This window comes from Wyeomyia smithii, chromosome 3, assembly GCF_029784165.1.
Source record: "Wyeomyia smithii strain HCP4-BCI-WySm-NY-G18 chromosome 3, ASM2978416v1, whole genome shotgun sequence".
NCBI lineage: Eukaryota > Metazoa > Arthropoda > Insecta > Diptera > Culicidae > Wyeomyia > Wyeomyia smithii.
In genome coordinates, this window is record NC_073696.1 from 166,545,946 (window position 1) to 166,566,206 (window position 20,261).

Sequence of the window (20,261 nt, forward strand, 5' to 3'; positions counted from 1 at the left end):
ACAGCAAACTGATATAAAGTGAACGGTTACAAAAATAAAATAATACGAAAACTGGGTGAAAGTTACTCAGTTTCGTTAATCAATATTACTCAATTTTGATATTTTGAATCAAAATACGAAAGTGAGTACTTTCTAACCAATTTAAAATTGAACGAGTGTGTAGACTAGTATGCCGTCCATCGGTTAGATTTGCCGAGAGCGCAGTCAAATTCGTACCGAGGTACTCGGCGTGAAATGACATCTGTCAAATACTGGTTTCCCGAGATTCTCAGCAAAATATATTCAGCCGAGATGGTTGCCGATCACTCGGCTGTCTAAATCTCGGCACAAATAACGCCGAGACTTGGCGAATTTTTTTAAAGTGTGTAGTTCGAATGTTCAAATCCAGAAATCGCACGGTCGTTTTTAGTTTTGCATATTTAAAATTACAACCACCAACTGTCTTGATGATTGCCTTATTAATTTTCATCAGCGCTACCTATCTGTTAAACTGAGCTTTTAATTACCATTGGAACAGCAAAATAAAAGATCGCAACCCTGCTTATCGTCACTAATCCTGTTTTTGTTTTTCTCTCTGTTCACATTCTTTTCCATTTGACTTGGCATTTTAGTTTTTCGTGGACCACCGAGTGATGTAGTGAATTGTGTGCGTTGGTTTGTTGCGCTTGCATTTCATGGTATGTTAATCAATAAAAGAAAACTGTTAGGTTTATGAAACTGTGTCAAAAGAACACTTCATATTGCAGAATAGACATGTAGTAACATAACACATGTATATCAAAAGTAATGTGTTGTACCTACCCTTTTCATGTGTAATAACTTGTAGAAAAATTTACAAATACGGCAAAGCACGTTGACGTAATTATCTTTTTATGGTATTACTAAAATTGGACAGATCCATCAAAATGGTGATCGTTAAATGCTAGTTCTTTTCATCCGTTTTTTGCCAAGTTTGTTCACGAAGAGTGAAAATCTGTGTTCTATTTATTTTGTTATTTCTTGAACAAAAAAGTGTGATGGAGTAATTTAATATAGATACGTACCAACATACCAATGCGAAACAGCTGAAGAGTATTATACTTGACTTCTTAACGCTGTTGAAGCACTTGTTGCGTGCTGTCATGTGTAGTAAAATGATTCAATGTCTCTGAACCGCAGGAAGACAGGCTTCACGAAAATGATTTGAATGGAATATTTATTTGTATGTGACAGATAAGAACATGACCAAAAATAGTAATTAGTTCAGGGCACACTAAAAAATTTATTGAATTGGAATGCACGTCAGGTCATCATTTTTATGTCTTACAACATGTAAATAACAATCACCATAAAAAACTGATTTTTCCAGTAAACGCTAATATTGAATGGTACAGGTGAAATTCAAGTGTAAGCAAAAGAAATGATCAAATGAGAAGGTTGAGTAAGTATTCAGTAATCAAAAAACTATGGACGGTCAATGAAGACACTTTTGATTACTCAAAATTTTGTGTTACTCACCGACTAAATTTATTGTATACTAGTAGCACAGACTAACAGACGTAACACTGAAACCCAGCTCCATCGCCACAAAAAACGTTCATTTCAAATTTTCAATCGAATAGCAGTCGTCGCGCGAAAACGTCGTGTGGGGCGCTGTCATACAAATTTTGTAGTCACCCATTTGACACATACAGTAACGCTGGCGCTGATGTCAAAATACGAGACGCAGCGCGAACACGACAGCAGATGGTGCTAGTGTTACTAACGTGAAGTACTGCAATCATCCAAACGATGATTTTATTGAAAATTTGTTCGAAGTGTTATGTCTGTTAGTCTGTGCTAGTAGCATTCTGGATCATGAAATTTACTTGCATGAAATTTATTGTTTGTAAATAAATCGACAAATCGCTTCTTATACGGGATCATTGCACAGGACAAAACTTTTACCCTATTAGTATAAAAAATGTTTTCTACTGATTTGATGTTTTTTTTTTGCATTTCTCAACTTTGAAAACTACGATTTTTTGATTGTATGAAATTGTATTTCAAGTAATGATTACAGAATAAATGTGAATGTGGCAAAGTAGTAATTTTTAAAACGAATTGCCCATGAGACAATGCCGGACTACGCAGGGAAACATTCACGTTTAAAAGTGTGACTTCACTCACATCAGATCAGATTTTACGAAGCGTTCTAATATAATGACAAATAGCGTAATCTTATACTGTAGTTATAATATATAGTATTTTCTGATTTTTAATGACTGCTTCTATTCTCACATACCGGCAAGAGAATTATCGCTTTTTCCGATGCGAGCTATATATAAAGGAATAAGTTGGAGCACTGTATACTGTATACAGTATATTTGGTCTTGTACTAAATAATAAATCATCATGTTCTCGACTCTTTCATTGTCTATCCCCTTTACGATACAGTTGGTTGTGCCATATTCCATCACTTGACAAACAAATTTCGATGGCGCTGTAATGATCTTATTGACATCCAAAACATCTTTGATAGGATTTCTCTTTCACATCTTAAGCCTGTAGTACACTCTTTGACCAATGGTCAAATATTTGACCTTCTGACATAATGGGCAAACTTATTTGACATCATGATTGTTGTTTGCCCGTGTTTGCCACATGTAAAAATTGAAGAGTGACAAACAATTATCTTTGACCAAATTTTTATCTGTCAAAAAGTGACAAATATTTGACGCTTGGTCAAAGAGTGTATTCCAGCCTTTAAAATCATATTCCTTCGTCTTCAGCCTCGTGACAGCCTCGGAAACTATATATATGCTGATGTTTTTGATATCGCAATAGATAAACAGATAATTCATAAAATCTTCCGAATATTTAGAATTACTACCTCGCTCAAAGTCACCTGGCCTGGGAGGGAGGGTCTCCAGGCAAACGCGAATTTTCTTCGGGTCTAAAGCGTAGTCTGCGGGCCATGAATTAATTTTCTGAACTAGCAAAATTATTTCCAGCCCGCACTGGAAACGCCGTAAGTCCAAAACGTAATCGAAATACAGCAACCAATTTGAATGATTCGTTATGGAATCCTACGCACCTAATTGTCGAGACTAACATCTCAAAAATTTGGTAAAGTATTTTCAAAAAATATCGCAGTAATTTTGAGAATTTTGGGTTTGCGGCAAATCTGCACAATTTACACAATTTTATCGAATTACAGAAATCACCGAATTCCATCGATAGTTGTACCACAGACTAACAGACATAACACGTCGAAGAAATTTTCAATAAAATCATCGTTTGGATGATTCCAGTACTTTACGTTAGTAACACTAGCACCATCTGCTGTCGTGTTCGCGCTGCGTCATGTATTTCAACATCAGCGCCAGCGTTACTGCATGTGTCAAATGGGGAACTACAAAATATGTATGAGATTGCATGACAGCGCCCCAGGCGACGTTTTCGCGCGATGAGTGTTATTCGACTGAAAATTTGAAATTAACGTTTTTTGTGGCGATGGAGCTAGGTTCCAGTGTTACGTCTGTTAGTCTGTGGTTGTACCATAGGCATAGCATCATAGGCATGTTGCCAGGTTGGCTATGATTTGTAGATATGCACAGTGGTCTAAACTCGAAAAATCGTGATTTGACTGTGAAAATTGAGATTTGACTGTGAAATATTGATTTTATGTACAAATCTTAGAACATCTTGAATTGTTTCGAAGATTACAGAAAAAGTTATGGACAAAAAACTCATTTTGGGTACAACTGGAACAGTTGAACTCTTTTGAGTAATGCAGTTATTTTGACAAACTTTCAAATGCATATAGTCTGGTTTGCTTCTATGTGCAACCTTTGGTGAAATATGTACTCAAAATATGACTATTTTCAACAAAAAACTAGAAATGTCTTCACAACAAATAAAAATATCAAACCAATATATTCTACGAAAATGCGAGGTTTAGCAGAATGAACAAAATCTTAGAACATCTTGAATTGTTTCGACGATTACAGAAAAAGTTATGGACGGAAAACTAATTTTGAGGAGTGTTCCTCGTAAAACTCTATTTCGTCATATCGTCGGTCTCGTGCAACACTGGCACAACTCAAAATTTTGCATTTTTGAGTTTTTGATGGCAAACGATGCCAAATACTGTTAAGTTTCATCACACGACATCCCATTTCGAAAATCACAAAAATTCCAGAGTTATGAGTAGAAGTCCCTTGCTGCACAAATCGAAATTTCTCCATAAAGTTAGTAAAAATAAGGTTTTAACATGGACAACGTGCTCATAATATGTGCATAATAGACCTAAAGGTGTTAAATAAGGATTGGTAATTTTAAACTTGTTTTCTTGAAAATCAAAAAATTAATTTTCGACGCAACGCTGCAGCTCGATTGTGCTTCCGACATTACCATCATCTCCGAGTGCACTTGGAAATCGATAGGTAAGCCTGTCATCGATTCAACGGAAATCGCAGCCGTGAGCGCATCACCGAAATCACCATCCAAGGCGTGATGAAGGAAGGACGAGTCTTCGTTGCAAACAATCCGGACCTCAACGTTCTCGGGATCAAAACAATTGAGCTGTTCGATCTCTGGTCGGTTTCCTTCAATTCGTTAGTCACACCATTCAGCAAAACTCTAAGGTAACAATGCAGAAGTTGGATGCTGCAAACAAGCTAAAGTGACACTCTACTTGAAGCCAGATGCACGACCAGTGTACTGCCCAAAGAGACCTGTTGCCTACGCTGCCCTTCCGAAAGTTGATGCAGAGCTTCAGAGACTTCAAGACAACGGTATCATCTCACCAGTCCAATTCTCCGATTGGGCTGCACCTATAGTCGTGGTTCGCAAATCCGATGTCTCCGTACGCATTTGTGGTGACTACTCAACCGGCCTCAATGGCGCACTCGAGTCAGATCGACATCCACTGCCGCATCCGGACGATATTTGAAGGTGTCTAAAGATTTCACTAATATCCATTGCCTGATATCGTTATATTCGGCGTTAGTAAGATCGATTGTGGAGTCGTCAGCTGTAGTGTGGGCACCATACCAGACAACTTGGATTGATAGGATTGAGAGACTGCAGAAGCGTTTTGTCCGTTTCGCACTTCGTAGACTTCCTTGAACAGACAGGCTGAACCTCCTTATGAACACCGTTGTCATCTGTTAAGGATTGCTTCTCTGGAACATAGAAGAAAAATTCAGCAGGCAATGGTTGCTGCTAAAGTTATTCTTGGTGAAATCGACTGCCCGGCTCTTCTAAGCAAGTTTTCCCTGAATGCTTCTGGTCGAAATCAACGCAGATCACTGGATGAAATGTTTATAACGCCGTTTCATCGCTCTGTCTTTGGATACTTTGAACCAATCTCCAGAATAATCCGTACCTTCAACAAAACTAGTCAATTGTTTGATTTTGGATGTTCTTCGAATATTTTCAAACGGAAACTGCTATCAGCTAAACTTCTTTAATACCTGTTAAATTTAAGTAATTTAATTTTTTTTATTAATTAAGACCAGTCTTGGCATACTCATCGTGTGTAACAAAGAGGCTCATATAATTTGCACAAAACACTGAAGCATGTTGAAAAAAAACGGATGAGTTGATTATTTTTTTCACGCGCTGAAAGCAAATGCACACTGTGTGAAGGAAGCAAAATACGCAACATCAGAAAGCTTGTATTGTAAAGAGGAAGCGCATAAAGCTCCCGCAGAGAGACTTTCCCGATTGCAACTGATAAAATGTAGATAGCGCACATGTATTGCTCATTGATAAGTGCACTATAATGAAAATTCTAGCTGGGGAAACGTTTCTGACTGTTTTCTTAATAACCTGTTCTGTAGCGTTTACGTAGGGCTCTGCGTTATACTCACTGTGCTATGCTCACTGAGTTTTTTTACTATCACGGTGCAGGTCTATGATAAATTTAGCCCAGACACAGTGAATTCACTCAACAGCACGCAGCTTTGGCTCGCCTACTCATGTGTGTAGTTATATTCTACACTCCCTATGCGCAAAAGCATCGCTCAATAAGGTTGTGCTTTTTTTCTTGCTCATCACAATGCCTACTAAAAATTGATTTATGTGCTGATAAATGCACAAAGATGAGTAAGTGGACAAGACTGATTAAGACTATAACTTGTCAGATGAATTAAAATAAAAAATAATATTTTCGCTGAACTAGCCGGCTGCCGTTTCTTCTCCTGTATCGATTTTTCGGATGCCTATCTCCAAGTCGAAGTTGAAGAATCTCGAAAGCTGCTCACTATAAACACGCACAAGGGTTTGTTCCAGTATAATAGATTACCACCTGGTGTTAAATCTGCGCCTTGAGCGTTTCAGAGAATAGTTGATAGTATGGTTGCTGGAACGCCATGTGAAGCCATACCTGGACGACATATTGATCGCTGGAAGGACTCAGAAAGAACATGATTGCAGTTTAAACAGTGTACTTCAGCGAATTCAAGAATTTGGATTTCATCTGCGCATCGAAAAATGTCGTTTTTCTCTTTCGCAGATTAAGTTTCTGGGTCATATTGTCGACCAACATGGTCTCCGCCCAGACCCAGCCAAAACTATTGCTGTTTCCGAAATGTCACCACCAACGAATTTGTCGCAGCTACGTTCGTATCTAAGTGCGATAAACTATTATGGACGTTTTGTTCGCCAGATGAAGGAACTCCGAGCACCACTTGACCGTCTACTAAAAAAGATGCTGTTTGGGAATGGACCACTGATTGCCAAAAGTCGTTTTATCGATTTAAGTCTATACTGGTTTCCAACCTTTTGTTGACGCACTTCGATCCTAGCAAGGAAATCGTTGTGGCCGGAGACGCCTCCAAGAACGGTTTAGGCGCCGTAATTCTGCATCGCTTTCCTGATGGATCTATAAAAGCTATTGCACACGCTTCAAGGTCGCTTACGCCCGTGGAAACGAATTATAGTCAAATTGATAAGGAAGCGCTCGCGTTGGTGTTTGCCAGTTACATCGAATATGATCCCCAAGGAAACCCAAGAGGACCCTGTCCTACAAAAAGTAATAAATTGCATCTATAACGGCTGGCCAAAAACTGCGAACGAACTCCGTACTCTTGCTGCTCAACAGTTCTTCTCCCGACGAGATGGTCTTCAAGTTACCCAAGGATGTGTTATGTTTTGCGATCGTGTTGTAGTTCCTGTACGATTTCGCAAGCGTATTATTCGATTACTTCATCGTGGACACCCTGGAATCGATCGAATGAAATCACTAGCAAGAAGCTACGTTTATTGGCCCAACATCGATGATGAAGTTGAATCATTTGTGCGTCAGGTCGTTTCTGTGCAGTTGCAGCAAAATCGCCTCGCAAGACTACACTCGAATCATGGCCAATACCAACCAAACCATGGGACAGGATCCATATTGCCTATGCTGGTCCTGTTGATGGTTATTACTACCTTGTCATGGTCGACGCTTATTTCAAATGGCCGGAATAATTCAAAACCCGGAGCACAACCACTACTGTGACGTTGGAGATTTTACAAGAAACATTCGCGAGATATGGAAACCCGCACTCTTGTATCTGACAATGGTACGCAATTCGTTAGCGATCGATTTGAACGTTTCTGTCAAGAAAACGGTATGCAGCACCTGACGATAGTTCCGTACCATCCACAATCAAATGGACAAGCTGAACGCTTCGTCGATACTCTAAAAAGAGGACTAAAAAAACTTGTCGAAGGGGAAAAGGCAGTAACATTTCAGCATCTACAAACGTTTCTTTCTGTTTATCGGTCGATGCCAAACAGAAACGTTCCTGATAACAAGACTCCTGCACATCTATTCTTAGGTCGACCTTTGCGGATAACTTTGGACCTGTTAAAACCGTGTCTTCCAAGTCCAACCATGGTTAACAAGAAACAGAATGCTCAATTCAACAAACGACACGGTGCGGTGCCTAGAGCTTTCGATCCCGAAGCATTGATTTTCGCTCAGGTTCATCACAACAATTCTACCAAATGGGTTCCTGGGCAAATAATCGAGCGCTAGGGTTCTGTTAACTACGCTGCGCTGCTTGAGAATGGGCGCCTCATTCGAACACATACAAACCAACTACGACAACGGTTCCCAAGTGAAAGTGATGCTGTCTTGGGACATAACAATCAACTTCCTTTGGAGCTGCTCATTTACGAATTCCAACTTCAAGTGCCGCAAACCCTGGTTGCAGGAAAACTACCAGAAGATCAGAAATTCTCCAGAGCATGTGAGACAAGAGGGAAGACAGCGCAGACTCCCGGCCTGGCTTGCACCTTACGATCTTTTCTAAAAAAGGGAAATGTACCATAGGCATAACATCATAGGCATGTTGCCAGGTTGGCCATGATTTGTAGCTATGGTACGGAGACAACTTGAAAAATTATTTTCATTGTCATTGTAACCACCGAACTGGTAAGTCGAAATATATAGTTACTCTTATTGTGAAAAACATTAAAATTCTTTTCATAATCATTGTAACCACCGAACTGATAAGTCGAAATATATAGTTACTCTTATTGTAAAAAACATTACAATAGTTCTGTAGGTATTCTGGAGGTCAAAGAAATATACTTGATTGAATCGGTTTATATCTATATTCCGGTGGTAAATACGTTTGATCAAAGTTTTAATACATTATTTTTTAACGTCTGAAATTTGAAAGCAAGCCGATGAAATATCGCACCTCCGTCTTGCTTTCTACTCCGAAAATCAACGGGTAGGAGATCCATGTCAGGTAGCAACCCCATAGATATTTGACATAAGTTTCTGGTGTTGTTTTTTAAAGTAGTTATCACATCAAATTTCGCATATACAGTCATGGAGAAAGTAATAAATACACCTGCAGTTTCGGTTAATTTTCCATATTTGCGCACTGATTTTAGTTGTTATATGATGCTATGTTCCGTCAGTACGATCTGCAGACACCCACTTTCAAAGAGGAAAAAATAAATACACTATTGAAATATATATTCAAAACATTCCGAATAAGCTTTATTTCTCTACATATCGTTAGCAAAGTGACCTCTTACGTTACAAAACTCACTTTCAATATTTCGTGACCTGTCCTTTGTTTTGTTAAACCATATTTGTTCTTCGTGGTATGTTTACCACCAAGTTTTCACGAGTAGAAGCTGGGCTAGCATTTCACGCCGCATTTAGGACGTTCCATAAATCTGTTTCATTCTTTAGATGATGCTTTGCAACGTAGGACTTAACAATCTTCCATAGATTTTTGATACGGTTTAAGTTAGGAGACTGTGCTGGCCAATCCAACAATTTTATATTTTTCTCTGAAAATCATCTTCAAGTTTTCAACGCTGTGTGCTCAGGATCGTTACCCTCCAACGAAAAGGTATGTTTTCTTTGGCATACGGAAGCATCATGCTGCGTAAAATATCTACATAGTCGTTAGTATTCATAGTCTATGTTATAAAATGAATGGGTTCCACACCAGCATCAGAAAACAGCACCACACCATTTTGTGGTCACTTCCAAATTTTACTACTTTCTCTACTACATACAAATAAAACACAAATTTCTGCACATCTCGAGAACTAACCGAGTAAATGGAACCAAACTTAGCATGTGAATATTTTTAAGGGTAACAAATATGTCCATAATGGTTCGACATCCCTCCCTTCTCTGGAAGGGAGGGGTTTCATACAAATGAAACACAAATTTCTGCACATCTCGAAAGCTAACCAACTAAATGGAACCAAATTTGGCAGGTGAATGTTTTTAGAGGTAACAAATTTGTGCATAATGGTTTGACACCCCTTTCTTTTCTATAAGTGAGGGGTCCCATACAAATAAAACATATTTCGCACAGCTCAAGAACTAATCAAGAAAATAAACCCAAATTTTGTATGTGAATGTTTCTAGAGGTAACAAATATGTCCATAATGGTTCGACGCCCTTCCCTCTTCTGGAAGCACTTGTTTCTGCACAAACTTCTGCACATCTCGCGAACTAATTAACTAAATGGAACCATATTTGGCAGGTGAATATTTTTAGTGGTAACAAATATGACCAAATACCACCTAACATGAGTGTTTCTTTAACCAGTATGACGTTCAAAATCCAGAAATTGTTAGGCGACTTCCGGTTTCGGAAAAAAGCGATAAACGACCAAATACCACCCAATATGGGTATTTCCGGAATCGTAATGATGCACTGGAGCCACAAATCGACTTCAGACAACAATTTGAATTGTAAGATGGCAACGGTTTCGGTTTCTGTAAACAGCCTGAAATGGCCGATCCTCATTAAATATGAGTATCTCCGGAACCAGAAAGCTGCACAGAAGCTAGAAATTGATCACAGACACAATCTTGAATTTTAAGATGGTGACTTCCAGTGTCTGGCAAACAACCGGAAATGACCAAATACCATTCAATATAAATGTTGTCGGAACCAGAATCACGCCCTGATGACAGAAAGTGACCAAATACCACCCAATATGAGTATCTCCGGAGCCAGAATGTTGCAAGAAGCTAAAAATTGACCTCAGACACTATCATAAGTTGTAGGATGGCAACTTCTGGTTTCTAGAAAAAAAGCCAAAAATGGCCGATTTCCGTCTAACATGAGTATCTCCGGATCTAGAATGATACACATCAGCTGAAATCGACCACAGATCCCATTTTAGATTCTAGGTTGGCGACTTCCGGTTCCTGGGAAACAGCCGAAAATGATCGAATAACACCCAATATGAGTGTTTCTTCAACCAGAATGACACTCAGAGGCCAGAAATTGTCCTAAATACCATTTTTAAATCCAAGATGGCAACTTCCGGTTGGTGAAAAACAGCTTAAAATAAACAAATATCATCCAATATGAGTATCTCTGGAACCAGAATGATGCAATGAGCTAACAATTGACCTCGGGCATCATTTTGAATTGCTAAATGGCAACTTATAGAAAACAGGCGTAAATTCCTTAATCGAGATGATGCATAGAAACCAAACATTGACCCTGGACACCATTTTGAATTTCAAGACGACCACTTTTAGTTTCTGGAAAACATATTTTGGTTAATAAATAAATACCTCCCAATATGGGTATTTCCGGTGTCAGATTGATGCCAGAAAATCTGCTGAAAATGACCGAATACCACCCAATATGAATATATTCAGAATTAAGGTGACGTACAGAAGCCAAAAGTTAAGGATGTTGTCATTTCGATAAAACCAATAATTTCAAACGATTTGTTATTTGACTTTGACCATATCCTATGGCCTTTGCAGACTTTAAACACATCGCATTTGCAGACATTAAACACATCGCAAGGAATCAATGAATTGGGAACGTTCAAATAGTACGATACCACATTTAAATTATGTTGAGGCCACATATATCGATCAAAGCAGGTATAGTTTTATATAGTCTTTGAATTTCTTTTCTTTCCATAAATTTTGAGCCATATATCAAATTGTTATGAAGTTTGTTTTTTGTATGTTTGTGAGATGATTCGTTCGTATGACACTAGTTATGTTCAAATAAGTCATGCAATCTTTGAGATAATAGACTTTCGATATTTTATCAACAATTCAATACATAACGTTTGCTTAAGTTCGATTATAATCAAATGAAATGGGAACGTATCGGGCAGCCAAACTTTGTAACCAAGTATTCAATCATAATTCATCAGTTAACCCTATAACTAGCCCGCTCATCTGATAATAATATTGATCAAATCAGTTGTGTTTATAGATGAAGAAAAAAAAAATCAGTTGTGTAGTTTCTGAGATAATTAAGTTTCGTGATTTTCACATTTCGGTTCATTACAGACGAAGTTTCAGTCCGATTACAGTAAAATTCAATAGGGTGTTATGAGGCAGCTAGACTTCTTAATTGACACTAATTTTGTGGAAATCAGCCATCTCTGAGAAAAGTGAGTGAGTTCAGGTTGTCTTCGGAATATATTCCTTTTCATAGCTGGATTTCACATTTTTAAACATAACAGGCAAAGTAATAGTCCGATTGCAAAACAAATCAATAGGGTCTTATGGGGCAACTAGACCTTCCATTTGACACTGATTTTATGAAAATCGGTTCAGCCATCTCTGAGAAACATGAGTGAGATAAAACAGTCTTCAGAACACGTTTCTTTTCATAACTTTTGAACCACAAGTTCAATCTTCATAAAATTCAAAAGTTAAGGGTATTCCAGGTAGCCCGTTTATTTGAAATCAAAACCAATTGTTCAAATCGATTGTGTAGTTTTCGAGATAATGATGTTTCATGACTTTTACATTTTGATACTTAACCTCTAAACTAAAAATCCGATTACAATAAAATTGAATAGGGTCTTATGGGACAACAAGACCTTTCATTTGCAATTAATTTAATGAAAATCGGACCAGCCATCTCTGAGAAAAGTAAGTGAGAATAAAAATCTGCACGTACACACACACATACAGAAAATGCTCAGCTCGTCGAGCTGAGTCGAGTGATATATGCCATTCGGCCCTTTGGAGCACTTTTATACTTTCGGTTTTGCTAGTGATTGCTATACCTTTCAAGGAGAAAGGCAAAACTTATGAACTATGACTTGGGTATTCAGCGAAGCGTTACACTGCGCGAGGCTACCATGCAAAATTGAGTTATGTTGGGGCCCCATATGCCCCCAAAATGCCAAATTATGCGTTACGTGATATACGAACCTTACCTGACCTCTTGTAAAAAACAGTTTTGATTTAAAATATCTTCCCGAATAACAATCAAAATCAGGGTGGCCACTCTACCGGGAAAAGCGGGAAAAAGCCGGGAATTTCAAATCACCGGGAAAAAAGACGGGAAAGCCGGGAAATTAGGCTTTACGCCGGGAAAATCAAGATCCTGCATGTCTGAGGTTTCATTTGTTCCACAATTTCTGAGGAAATGTCAACGTGAAAACCTGTATTTTTTTTGCATGATGACCTAATTAGCATGATTCTGCCAGTTATGGAAAAGCTGGTTGTTGACTTCAGCCAGAAACAGGAGCGGCTTCGTAGTTCTCGTAGCGTTAAATAAAAACAAGCTTGATCAGACGAATAAATATATTTTGCTGTTCCGTAACATATTTTGTCAGAAAAATGGTAGTACGTTCTCATCTTGCATATCCTACCCCCTTCTTATGTGAACAAGGACTACTCAGTTTTGAACCAGATGGAAGAAACTTTGATTGCCCAAAACATCGTATACGACACTATCAGCGTCGCGGAAGGCGCATTGAAAGTTCTTGTGAATGGTGTTCGACATTGGAGTCCGACCGCGAGACAGACCTACCCAGGTTCTTCTTCTGAGGTCGGAAAAAGTTCGGCAGAAAAAATGAACCTTGATTTTTTAGTATGATTTTAATCACAAGCAGGACATTTATATTGTAGGTGTTTTGATTTACATTTTTGTGAAAAAGCATTATTATTGCCCTTCAAGTGACATTTTTAAAAGAGAATATATATCAAATAATTCCACAAACTCTATACGTCTTTTGGTTTTTTTTTGCAAAATTAACCAAAATTGACCTTGAAGAGCTATTAGTAAAAGATTTCTCAATTTTTTTCTGTATCAAAACCAAACATTAGCTACGCAAAAAGGAGGAAGATTATTCTAGAGCATTTAAATTAAAATGACATGTCAGATATCTAGAAAAAAATGTTTTTTTTTTTCAAAATCGTAAATGTGGTATTTTGTCCTAAAAATTTGGAACGTAGCGATTTCCATTTATATTTAACAATGGAATATATCAAGTTGGCTGCATTTCAATGCGAAATAAATGACAAAACATGAGCATTTTTTGATTTGAAAGAAATTTTCAAGACGATTTTGTTAGTATGTGTTGTACACTGTTTTGAAAAAGGAGCTCATATTAATCAAATTCCTTAAAAACTGTCATGATTTTGTTCAGAAATACATACAAATTGCGTTTTATACAGTTTTTGCTGTGATTTTTCACTCGTTTTTTTTTCGTGGATTTCGGAATTTCCATGGTTTGTCATGCAAATTACCAGAAAAAGTCGGGCTTTACTCTGATTGATTTAAATATTTTTTTTTCAAATTGTTTATTCAAAGTGTCGGTTGAATTTATTTTACGAGTCTGTGAAATCTCTCATGCATGCCATTGGGCCCAGCTCGAAAGTCCCAGGGTCGAAGTTTATCGGAAAAATATTGGTTCGAGATAACAGACCTCGACGTTTCGTGCATTTCTAAGACATTTGCCATAAAAAAAATAGTTATGACAATTTCATGTGCTCTTCTTCCCAAAGTCTGAGATCAAATTTTGCATGAAAACTTTTTTCGAGAAAACAAAACTTCTAAGCCCTAACGCAAGACGAGTTTGATGGTTGAATTTATTGACACCCTTATTCAGAAGCATTGTGAGCTCAAGAGCAGGTTGGCAGAAAGTAAAAGCAGAAGGAATCAAGAAAGCACGAGAAGGCGAAGATTGTCAACGACTTGGGAATAAAAATATTCTTCAATGTTTCATGTCACTATTTTTGCAAAAACATAAATAAACATGTGAAAATTGATGTTTTTCTCATAGTTTTTCAATTAAAACACCGGGAAATATTAATTAATTTCATCGGGAAAACCGGGAAATCGAAAATCGATTTCGAGTGGCCACCCAGCAAAATGCTTCAAAGACTTAGGATTGTTTTATTTTCGTTTTATGTTAACTTACACTAAAATCTTTTTTCATATTTTGGATACAGATTGGCTATCAAATCAGCCATAAAATATGATCCGCAAGTATTCTTATGTGTATCCTATGCCAACCGTCATAATGCATGATGTTGTATGATGGTCGCTCTGATGGCCAATTGAAACTCAAAATCTGCAGACTATAATTGTGGCTAAAATAAAACTTGAGGATCGTAACTTAGGCAGATGAATACCATAATAGGCCTGTTTGGTTCAATGTATGCAACGTTCTGATCAAATTAAGAGAATCAGTTATGATGAAGGATTTTGGGTGCGTTCGAAGGTTTATCCGAAAACAACATGTCGCCTTGAATGAGGATAATGCAAAATTATAAAATTCAGTCCTAAATCAGCATTTTCTTAAACAATATTACCGATACCACAGGGTAGCTTTGAAAATCAAATGATAGATTGAACTATACATTTTACTTTATAGGACAAATAATGGCATTTATTCGATCATCACCTTCGTTCAGAGGAATTAAATTTTGATTGAATATTCATTGTCTATTGTCATTGTCTATGTCATTGTTATAGCATTGAAGGTTTTATGTTTTGGTTGTAATCTAGCATTGAAAAACTTATATATAACCTATATTGTTACTTGGGCTTGTAAAGGGTGTAAGGAAGTATATTAACACAATCGCAAAATCATTGTTCAAAAATGTCATTTAGTATCACAACCTGATATTTTAAAGGCTAGGGTTGTTCCTTTGTACCTTTCACGTAAATCGTCTTTAAACCACATGATGTGATGTGAAAGTGTGGTCAATGAAAACCCGAAAGTGTTTCGAAACAAATAGGGGTACTGGGGGTAAGCCCGGCACTGATGGTAAGACCGTCACCCCTAGGGTTTTACTGGAAAACACTAATTAACTGTGTTTCGGAATATGTAGAGTGTTGGTATTTGATATTTTAGACATTTTAAGATACATCAAAGCCACCGTGAAATGTCAAACGTCAAAATAATAGACAAAACACAAGCTACAGCAGCCGATGCGTAAAAGGATGTAAATTTTTGGAAGTGAAACTTAAGCTTTTATTCATCTGAAAAAAACAAAAATGATTTTTCGTATTATTAGCAATCAGAAGAATTCGATCTGAGGTAAATTGAAGCAATAAATTGGCAGAAATACTCTTTTTTAAAAATGTGTGCTGACGGGGTAAGACCGTCACCCCCGACATGGTTTCAGGTTAGTTGGATGTTACTGACACATATTTTTCATCTTTTGCCGATGCCTCGCTGCTAAATGAATCAATAAATCGATTTTGAACCATGCACTCAAGCTCTTCTGTGATTTATAAGTGAATCCAAGGGTTATTAGAGGTGTCGAATGTACTGAATCAAGTCACAAAACTGGCCAACGTTGGGAACAAAAGTACATTTAGCAGAAATGGTGCGGAGTCGATCATCGACGTGACGTTCTCCAGCCCAGGACTGATCAAGAACTGGAGGGTAGACGATGGCTACACTAATAGCGACCACCAGGCGGTCTGTTTTAGTGTAGACAACAACGAGAGGGGGCAAGCGACGGGTAGAGCCAACACTCCGACCGTTCGCGGGTGGAAGACATCGCACTTTGATGCCGAGGTATTCGAAGAGGCAATGAGAAGGGAGCGCGAGGGGGGCAGTTGGCTTCGCCCGACTGCTGACCAACTAGTTGCTATGCTATCGCGGGCGTGCGACGCCACCATGCCTAGGACTCGCCAACCTAGGAATGGAAAGCCACCGGTTTACTGGTGGACGGACGCGATAGCCAACCTTCGCAGTGCGTGCCTCCGTGCAAGACGGAGGATGCAGCGTGCGCGAAACGAAGAAGAGAGGACAGAGCGCCGCGCAGCATTCAGTTCGGCAAGATCGATGCTAAAGAGTGCGATAAAGGCCAGCAAGAGGGCCTGCTTCGATAGGCTATGTGCGAGTGCCAATACAAATCCGTGGGGTGACGCCTACAGGATCGTAATGGCCAAGACTAAAGGCGCGCTGGCGCCTGCAGAGCGATCACCAGCGATGCTGGAGCGTATCATCGAGGGACTCTTTCCACGCCACGAGCCAAGTCCTTGGCCTCCGGCGGTCGAGTCTCACGTCCGACGTTCCAGTATCTCAGACATAGACCAGAGATGGTCGGCCAACCTGCTGAGCATCCAATCCGTGAGCGACGACAGCCGTGTCGAGGCAGGGGAGGAGGCAAGGGTTACGAATGAGGAACTCATCGTGATCGCCAAATCCCTAAAGGTGAGCAAGGCACCGGGACCGGATGGTATCCCGAACCTGGCGATCAGGCTGGCGATAAAAACGGCCCCCGGGCTGTTCAGAGCAGTCATGCAGAGGTGCCTGGATGACTGTCTCTTTCCGGACAGGTGGAAGCGGCAGAGACTGGTCTTATTGCCGAAGGCTGGGAAACCGCCAGGGGACCCATCGGCATATAGGCCTATCTGCCTGCTGGACACCGCGGGCAAGGTGCTTGAGAGGATCATCCTCAACAGACTGGTGAGGTACACGGAGGGTGTACACGGTCTGGCAAGTAACCAGTTCGGCTTCCGGAAGGGCAGGTCCACGCTGGACGCAATCTCTTCCGTCATCAAGACGGCGGAGGTAGCAATCCAGCGCAAGAGAAGGGGAATACGCTACTGCGCAATCGTCACGCTCGACGTGAAGAATGCGTTCAATAGTGCCAGTTGGGACTCCATAGCGCTCGCGCTCAGGAGCATCCATGTACCGGTGTCGCTGTACAAGATTCTGGAAAATTATTTCCAGAATCGAGTACTTGTTTACGACACAGAGGAGGGTCAGAAGTGCGTCCCAATTACCGCAGGAGTTCCGCAAGGTTCTATCCTGGGCCCGGTGTTGTGGAATGTCATGTATGACGGAGTGTTAAAACTCAAGTTCCCTGTAGGGGTTGTGATCGTCGGCTTTGCAGACGACATAACGCTGGAGGTTTACGGCGAGTCTATCGAGGAGGTCGAGTTGACGGCCGCGCACTGTATACGCAAGGTCGAGGACTGGATGCGCTCCAGGAAACTGGAGCTCGCGCATCATAAGACGGAGGTCATGGTTGTGAACAACCGTAAATCGGAGCAACAGGCGGTGGTCAGAGTCGGAGACTGCACCATCACCTCGAAGCGATCCCTGAAGCTCTTGGGGGTTATGGTGGACGACAAGCTCACGTTCGGGAGTCACGTCGACTATGCCTGTAAGAGGGCCTCATCGGCTATTGCAGCACTATCTCGTATGATGTCCAATAGCTCAGCGGTTTATGGCAGCAAGCGAAGACTTCTTGCCAGCGTGGTTTCGTCCATACTTAGGTATGGTGGGCCAGTGTGGTCCAGAGCGCTAGGTACTAACAGTTACCGTGGCAAACTGGAAAGTACCTACAGGCTCATGTGCCTGAGAGTTGCGAGTGCGTATCGTACGGTGTCATACGATGCAATATGTGTCTTGTCCGGCATGATGCCTATCAGCATCGCCATCAAGGAGGACAGAGAGTGTTTCGACCAACGTGACACAAGGGGCATACGAGGTACCAGAAGGTCATTCTCGATGCTCCGTTGGCAGAGGGAATGGTCTAATTCCACAAAGGGCAGATGGACGCACCGACTCATACCGGAGATATCCGGCTGGGTCGGGAGACGACATGGCGAAGTGAACTTCCACCTGACACAAATCCTGTCAGGCCATGGTTGTTTCAGGCAATATCTGCACAGGTTCGGACACGCGGTGTCCCCCATGTGTCCCGAGTGCGTGGAGGAGGAGGAGACTGCTGAGCACGTCTTCTTCGTATGCCCCCGTTTCGTAAGAGCGCGGAGCAACATGATGGCTGTGAGCGGGCCTGGCACTACTCCGGACAATCTAGTCCGGAGGATGTGCGACGACCCGGACATCTGGAACGCGGTCTGTGCGGCCGCCTCTCAGATTGTTCTGGAGCTGCAACGTGTGTGGCGGGTCAACCACCAACACGCCAGTGGTAGCTAATTACCAGTCTCCAGGTAGTTAGCTAGGAGGTTATAAGAGTAAAGAGGGTGCATCACGCACAAAAGCCACTTCCCGACGTAATACTTAACAGTCGTTCCGGGAAGACCAGGGCTGGAGACTGGAGGGGTTTTAGTGGGTCGGGACAGGGATAAGTAGGTGTCTGGGGGAGTGTAACTACCCCAGCATCTCTCCCCTAGTCTCATCCCCACACCCTGAGTTCTCTTCTCAGGTGTCTGTTTGCAGATTTCCCCGCCACCTTTAAAAAAAAAAAAAAAAAAAAAAGTCACAAAACTGACCGCTTCCCCGGTGGTATTTGATATAAGCTCCGATGTGGTCAATGTGATCCTGGCTTCGATGAAACTAGTTATAAATATGATATAAGGCGCTATATGATAGGTTTGCCGAGTTTTGTTTTTATTGTTTATACATAATGTTCACCGAAACTTGTTCTGGCAATCCTTCCAGAACCAGCTAACCGACAACAACCAAATTCAACAATAACGTGCAGAAATCTAAGATCTCTCATTTGACGGTTTCCGAATTCAAATTGGTTCATTTAATTCGAGTAAATTCATGAACAAACTTAGGTGCCGGTGTTACCCCCAAGGGGTCCCGGTTTCACCCGCACTGGTTGCTGAACGTCGTTTTTATCTTAGATTCAAAACTTCACTATTCCTTGTAAAATAACAGTTCGAAAGTACTGATAGTCTTCATATCTTTTTAAAAACAATCTGGGCACTGATTCTGTGAAAGATATATAACAATATTTGCCATCAAGTCATACTAAGGAATCATTTTCCTTAAGGGGCCGGGCTTACCCCCAGTACGCCTATATTGTTTTGAGGCAAATAAAACAACGACAGTGTCATCTCTTAATGTAAAGGTTGATTGATTCAACTCCCTGAAGTGAAAAAGAATTAATTATTGTGTTCCGCAGTTAGTTGAATCATTATTATATATTGTGTGTTGCGATGGGCCCACTTTTCTAAAATTCCACCGTTTGTAAACATTTCCGAAAGCGCGTGAATGGATAAACCAAAAATATAACTGATAGTGCTATTTGTTTGAAGTGCTGATGATGATCTAAAAAGTTAATCATTTGTTATCTACATCCTTATTATTGAATACGAAGACGAATTTAATTTTAATCGAAAATACCGTACAGGGTATTCAAATATATGTCTTATATATCAATCGGTATCATTGTTTATTAAATTTCATTTACATTAAAGTATGCAACCTGTTGTGAAAAGGAAACGCGTTTCGCTGTCCGTGTTTACATTTTTTACGATGATCGGTTCAATAGTTCTTGAAATGTTAGGAATTTAATCAGAGAGTAAAAATGATAGCATGTTACATAAAATACACGAAAAAATATTTTGTGCGATTTGGCTTGGACAATTGGTTGTGCAGTTTATAAGTTTGAAAGGAGATTTTTGAGATGTTTTTGGTCTATAAAAAAAAAAAACAATTAACTCGTTAGAAATTATGAAAATTAGGGTTTGAAACGTCTTATTACATTGGAAACTTTAAATCATTCTATGGGTTCAATCGGAAAGTTTTGGATATGTTTTCACGATTTTGCAATGTCCGAAACTGCTGGTGATGACCTTAAAAGTTTTTCATTCGTAA

General features: G+C 39.9%; 1 protein-coding gene across 3 annotated transcripts in view; it reads left to right on the forward strand.

The window, feature by feature from the left end:
* The first annotated feature begins 540 nt into the window (after positions 1-540).
* LOC129732477 (uncharacterized protein CG43427) overlaps positions 541-20,261 on the forward strand; it is a 219,100-nt gene continuing 199,379 nt past the window's right edge. For 2 of the 3 annotated variants that reach the window (XM_055693385.1, XM_055693388.1), the window contains exon 1: positions 541-677. The gene's annotated coding sequence lies outside the window, so the exon portion shown is untranslated. Of the gene's footprint in view, positions 678-1,309; positions 1,421-20,261 lie in introns of those variants that run through there. The other variant, XM_055693387.1, reaches the window with a different exon arrangement.